The following is a 6,610-nucleotide window of genomic DNA, read 5'->3' as shown; positions in this document are numbered from 1 at the left end:
ACAGGGAGAGTCACAACTGGAGCTGCAGGCCATGGGAGGGGGGGGTGATGTCCCGGGGGGAGGGAGGGGTGATGTCCCAGGGGGAGGGAGGGGTGATGTCCCAGGGGGAGGGAGGGGTGATGTCCCGGGGGGAGGGAGGGGTGATGACCCGGGGGAGGGGGGATGATGACCCGGGGGGAGGGGGGGGTGATGACCCGGGGGAGGGGGGGGTGATGTCCCGGGGGAGGGAGGGGTGATGTCCCAGGGGGAGGGAGGGGTGATGTCCCGGGGGAGGGAGGGGTGATGTCCCAGGGGGAGGGAGGGGTGATGTCCCAGGGGGAGGGAGGGGTGATGTCCCGGGGGAGGGAGGGGTGATGACCCGGGGGAGGGGGGATGATGACCCGGGGGAGGGGGGGGTGATGACCCGGGGGAGGGGGGGTGATGTCCCGGGGGAGGGAGGGGTGATGTCCCAGGGGGAGGGAGGGGTGATGTCCCGGGGGAGGGAGGGGTGATGTCCCAGGGGGAGGGAGGGGTGATGTCCCGGGGGAGGGAGGGGTGATGACCCGGGGGAAGGGGGGTGATGTCCCGGGGGGAGGGAGGGGTGATGACCCGGGGGGAGGGAGGGGTGATGTCCCGGGGGAGGGAGGGGTGATGTCCCAGGGGGAGGGAGGGGTGATGTCCCGGGGGAGGGAGGGGTGATGACCCGGGGGAGGGGGGGGTGATGTCCCGGGGGAGGGAGGGGTGATGACCCGGGGGAGGGGGGGGGGTGATGTCCCAGGGGGAGGGAGGGGTGATGACCCGGGGGAGGGGGGGTGATGTCCCAGGGGGAGGGAGGGGTGATGTCCCGGGGGAGGGGAGGGTGATGACCCGGGGGAGGGGGGGGTGATGTCCCAGGGGGAGGGAGGGGTGATGTCCCGGGGGAGGGGAGGGTGATGACCCGGGGGAGGGGGGGTGATGTCCCGGGGGGAGGGGGGGGTGATGTCCCGGGGGAGGGATGGGTGATGTCCCGGGGGGAGGGAGGGGTGATGTCCCAGGGGGAGGGAGGGGTGATGTCCCAGGGGGAGGGAGGGGTGATGTCCCAGGGGGAGGGAGGGGTGATGACCCGGGGGAGGGAGGGGTGATGTCCCGGGGGAGGGATGGGTGATGTCCCGGGGGAGGGAGGGGTGATGACCCGGGGGAGGGGGGGTGATGTCCCGGGGGAGGGATGGGTGATGTCCCGGGGGAGGGAGGGGTGATGACCCGGGGGAGGGGGGGGTGATGTCCCGGGGGAGGGAGGGGTGATGTCCCGGGGGGAGGGAGGGGTGATGTCCCGGGGGAGGGAGGGGTGATGACCCGGGGGAGGGGGGGGGTGATGTCCCGGGGGAGGGGAGGGTGATGTCCCGGGGGAGGGGGGGGTGATGTCCCGGGGGGAGGGGGGGGTGATGTCCCGGGGGAGGGGGGGGGTGATGTCCCAGGGGGAGGGAGGGGTGATGTCCCGGGGGGAGGGAGGGGTGATGTCCCGGGGGAGGGGGGGTGATGTCCCGGGGGGAGGGAGGGGTGATGTCCCGGGGGAGGGGGGGGGGCGATGTCCCGGGGGAGAGATGTCCCGGGTGGGAGAGGGGGAGCGATGTCCCGGGGGGGGGAGAGGGGGGCGATGTCCCGGGGGAGGGGGAGGGGGGGCGATGTCCCTGGGGAGAGATGTCCCGGGGGGGAGAGGGGGGGTGATGTCCCGGGGGAGGGGGGGTGATGTCCCGGGGGAGGGGGAGGGATGTCCCGTGGGGGGGGAGGGGGGGCGATGTCCCGGGGGAGGGATGTCCCGTGGGGGGTGAGGGGGGGTGATGTCCCGGGGGAGGGATGTCCCGGGGGAGGGGGAGGGATGTCCCGGGGGGGGGGGGGTGATGTCCTGGGGGAGGGAGGGGTTATGTCCCGGGGGGGGGGGGGGGGGGGGGGGTGATGTCCTGGGGGAGGGGGGGTGATGTCCCGGGGGAGGGGGGGGTTATGTCCCGGGGGGGGGGGGGGGGGGGGGGGGGTGATGTCCTGGGGGAGGGGGGGGGGGGGGGGGGGGATGTCCCGGGGAAGGGAGGGGTGATGTCCCGGGGGAGGGGGGGGGTTATGTCCCGGGGGGGGGGGGGGGGGTGATGTCCTGGGGGAGGGGGGGGTGATGTCCCGGGGGAGGGGGGGGTGATGTCCCGGGGGAGGGGGGGGTGATGTCCCGGGGGAGGGGGGGAGGGATGTCCCGGGGAAGGGAGGGGTGATGTCCCGGGGGGGGGGGGGGGGGGGGGGTGATGATGTCCTGGGGGAGGGGGAGGGGGGGGCGATGTCCCGGGGGAGGGGGAGGGGGAGGGGGGGGCGATGTCCCGGGGGAGGGGGCGGGCGATGTCCCGGGGGAGGGGGAGGGGGGGGCGATGTCCCGGGGGAGGGGGAGGGGGGGCGATGTCCCGGGGGAGGGAGGGGTGATGACCCGGGGGAGGGGGGGGTGATGTCCCAGGGGGAGGGAGGGGTGATGTCCCGGGGGAGGGGAGGGTGATGACCCGGGGGAGGGGGGGGTGATGTCCCGGGGGGAGGGGGGGGTGATGTCCCGGGGGAGGGGGGGGGTGATGTCCCAGGGGGAGGGAGGGGTGATGTCCCGGGGGGAGGGAGGGGTGATGTCCCGGGGGAGGGGGGGGTGATGTCCCGGGGGAGGGAGGGGTGATGTCCCGGGGGAGGGGGGGGTGATGTCCCGGGGGGAGGGAGGGGTGATGTCCCGGGGGGAGGGAGGGGTGATGTCCCGGGGGAGGGGGGGGTGATGTCCCGGGGGGAGGGAGGGGTGATGTCCCGGGGGAGGGGGGGGGGCGATGTCCCGGGGGAGAGATGTCCCGGGTGGGAGAGGGGGAGCGATGTCCCGGGGGGGGGAGAGGGGGGCGATGTCCCTGGGGAGAGATGTCCCGGGGGGGAGAGGGGGGGTGATGTCCCGGGGGAGGGGGGGTGATGTCCCGGGGGAGGGGGGGTGATGTCCCGTGGGGGGGGAGGGGGGGCGATGTCCCGGGGGAGGGATGTCCCGTGGGGGGTGAGGGGGGGTGATGTCCCGGGGGAGGGATGTCCCGGGGAGGGGGAGGGATGTCCCGGGGGGGGTGGGGGGGTGATGTCCTGGGGGAGGGAGGGGTTATGTCCCGGGGGGAGGGGGGGTGATGTCCCGGGGGAGGGGGGGGTTATGTCCCGGGGGGGGGGGGGGGGGGGTGATGTCCTGGGGGAGGGGGGGGGGGGGGATGTCCCGGGGAAGGGAGGGGTGATGTCCCGGGGGAGGGGGGGGTTATGTCCCGGGGGGGGGGGGGGTGATGTCCCGGGGGAGGGGGGGGGGGGAGGGATGTCCCGGGGAAGGGAGGGGTGATGTCCCGGGGGGGGGGGGGGGGGGTGATGTCCTGGGGGAGGGGGAGGGGGGGGCGATGTCCCGGGGGAGGGGGAGGGGGAGGGGGGGGCGATGTCCCGGGGGAGGGGGAGGGGGGGGCGATGTCCCGGGGGAGGGAGGGGTGATGACCCGGGGGAGGGGGGGGTGATGTCCCGGGGGGAGGGAGGGGTGATGACCCGGGGGAGGGGGGGGTGATGTCCCAGGGGGAGGGAGGGGTGATGTCCCGGGGGAGGGGAGGGTGATGACCCGGGGGAGGGGGGGGTGATGTCCCGGGGGGAGGGAGGGGTGATGTCCCGGGGGGAGGGAGGGGTGATGTCCCGGGGGAGGGGGGGGGGTGATGTCCCAGGGGGAGGGAGGGGTGATGTCCCGGGGGAGGGGGGGGGGGTGATGTCCCGGGGGGAGGGAGGGGTGATGTCCCGGGGGAGGGGGGGGTGATGTCCCGGGGGGGAGGGAGGGGTGATGTTCCGGGGGAGGGGGGGGTGATGTCCCGGGGGAGGGATGGGTGATGTCCCAGGGGGAGAGAGGGGTGATGTCCCAGGGGGAGGGGGGGGTGATGTCCCGGGGGAGGGGGGGGTGATGTCCCGGGGGGAGGGAGGGGTGATGTTCCGGGGGAGGGGGGGGTGATGTCCCAGGGGGAGGGGGGGGTGATGTCCCGGGGGAGGGAGGGGTGATGTCCCGGGGGAGGAGGGGGGTGATGTCCCGGGGGGAGGGAGGGGTGATGTCCCGGGGGAGGGGGGGGTGATGTCCCAGGGGGAGGGAGGGGTGATGTCCCGGGGGAGGGGGGGGGTGATGTCCCGGGGGGAGGGAGGGGTGATGTCCCAGGGGGAGGGGGGGGTGATGTCCCGGGGGAGGGGGGGGGGTGATGTCCCGGGGGAGGGGGGGGGTGATGTCCCGGGGGGGGGGGGGGGGGGGGGGGTGATGTCCCGGGGCGGGGGGAGGGGGAGGGGGGGGCGATGTCCCGGGGGAGGGGGCGGGCGATGTCCCGGGGGAGGGGGAGGGGGGGGCGATGTCCCGGGGGAGGGGGAGGGGGGGGCGATGTCCCGGGGGAGGGAGGGGTGATGACCCGGGGGAGGGGGGGGTGATGTCCCAGGGGGAGGGAGGGGTGATGTCCCGGGGGAGGGGAGGGTGATGACCCGGGGGAGGGGGGGTGATGTCCCGGGGGGAGGGGGGGGTGATGTCCCGGGGGAGGGGGGGGGTGATGTCCCAGGGGGAGGGAGGGGTGATGTCCCGGGGGGAGGGAGGGGTGATGTCCCGGGGGAGGGGGGGGTGATGTCCCGGGGGAGGGAGGGGTGATGTCCCGGGGGAGGGGGGGGGGCGATGTCCCGGGGGAGAGATGTCCCGGGTGGGAGAGGGGGAGCGATGTCCCGGGGGGGGGAGAGGGGGGCGATGTCCCGGGGGAGGGTGAGGGGGGGCGATGTCCCTGGGGAGAGATGTCCCGGGGGGGAGAGGGGGGGTGATGTCCCGGGGGAGGGGGGGTGATGTCCCGGGGGAGGGGGAGGGATGTCCCGTGGGGGGGGAGGGGGGGCGATGTCCCGGGGGAGGGATGTCCCGTGGGGGGTGAGGGGGGGGTGATGTCCCGGGGGAGGGATGTCCCGGGGGAGGGGGAGGGATGTCCCGGGGGGGTGGGGGGGGGGGGGTGATGTCCTGGGGGAGGGAGGGGTTATGTCCCGGGGGGAGGGGGGGTGATGTCCCGGGGGAGGGGGGGGTTATGTCCCGGGGGGGGGGGGGGGGGGTGATGTCCTGGGGGAGGGGGGGGGGGGTGATGTCCTGGGGGAGGGGGGGGGGGGGGATGTCCCGGGGAAGGGAGGGGTGATGTCCCGGGGGAGGGGGGGGTTATGTCCCGGGGGAGGGGGGGGTGATGTCCCGGGGGAGGGGGGGGGGGAGGGATGTCCCGGGGAAGGGAGGGGTGATGTCCCGGGGGGGGGGGGGGGGGGTGATGTCCTGGGGGAGGGGGAGGGGGGGGCGATGTCCCGGGGGAGGGGGAGGGGGAGGGGGGGGCGATGTCCCGGGGGGAGGGGGCGGGCGATGTCCCGGGGGAGGGGGAGGGGGGGGCGATGTCCCGGGGGAGGGGGAGGGGGGGGCGATGTCCCGGGGGAGGGAGGGGTGATGACCCGGGGGAGGGGGGGGGGGTGATGTCCCAGGGGGAGGGAGGGGTGATGACCCGGGGGAGGGGGGGTGATGTCCCAGGGGGAGGGAGGGGTGATGTCCCGGGGGAGGGGAGGGTGATGACCCGGGGGAGGGGGGGGGTGATGTCCCGGGGGGAGGGAGGGGTGATGTCCCGGGGGAGGGGGGGGGGTGATGTCCCAGGGGGAGGGAGGGGTGATGTCCCGGGGGAGGGGGGGGGGGTGATGTCCCGGGGGGAGGGAGGGGTGATGTCCCGGGGGAGGGGGGGGTGATGTCCCGGGGGGAGGGAGGGGTGATGTTCCGGGGGAGGGGGGGGTGATGTCCCGGGGGGAGGGATGGGTGATGTCCCAGGGGGAGGGGGGGTGATGTCCCGGGGGAGGGGGGGGTGATGTCCCGGGGGGAGGGAGGGGTGATGTTCCGGGGGAGGGGGGGGTGATGTCCCGGGGGGAGGGATGGGTGATGTCCCGGGGGGAGGGAGGGGTGATGTCCCAGGGGGAGAGAGGGGTGATGTCCCAGGGGGAGGGGGGGTGATGTCCCGGGGGAGGGGGGGGTGATGTCCCGGGGGGAGGGAGGGGTGATGTTCCGGGGGAGGGGGGGTGATGTCCCAGGGGGAGGAGGGGGGTGATGTCCCGGGGGGAGGGAGGGGTGATGTCCCGGGGGAGGGGGGGGTGATGTCCCAGGGGGAGGGAGGGGTGATGTCCCGGGGGAGGGGGGGGGTGATGTCCCGGGGGAGGGGGGGGTGATGTCCCAGGGGGAGGGGGGGGGTGATGTCCCGGGGGAGGGGGGGGGTGATGTCCCGGGGGGGGGGGGGGGGGGTGATGTCCCGGGGGGGGGGGGGGGGGGGGTGATGACCCGGGGGAGGGGGGGGTGATGTCCCAGGGGGAGGGGGGGGTGATGTCCCGGGGGAGGGGGGGGGGTGATGTCCCGGGGGAGGGGGGGGGTGATGTCCCAGGGGGAGGGAGGGGTGATGTCCCGGGGGAGGGGGGGGTGATGTCCCGGGGGAGGGTGGGGGTGATGTCCCGGGGGGAGGGAGGGGTGATGTCCCGGGGGAGGGGGGGGGTGATGTCCCAGGGGGAGGGGGGGGGTGATGTCCCGGGGGGGAGGGAGGGGTGATGTCCCGGGGGAGGGGGGGGGTGATGTCCC

Source organism: Pristiophorus japonicus, chromosome 2 (assembly GCF_044704955.1).
Source record: "Pristiophorus japonicus isolate sPriJap1 chromosome 2, sPriJap1.hap1, whole genome shotgun sequence".
NCBI lineage: Eukaryota > Metazoa > Chordata > Chondrichthyes > Pristiophoridae > Pristiophorus > Pristiophorus japonicus.
The sequence above is the reverse complement of the archived record's forward strand: the minus strand, read 5'-3'. Positions refer to the sequence as shown.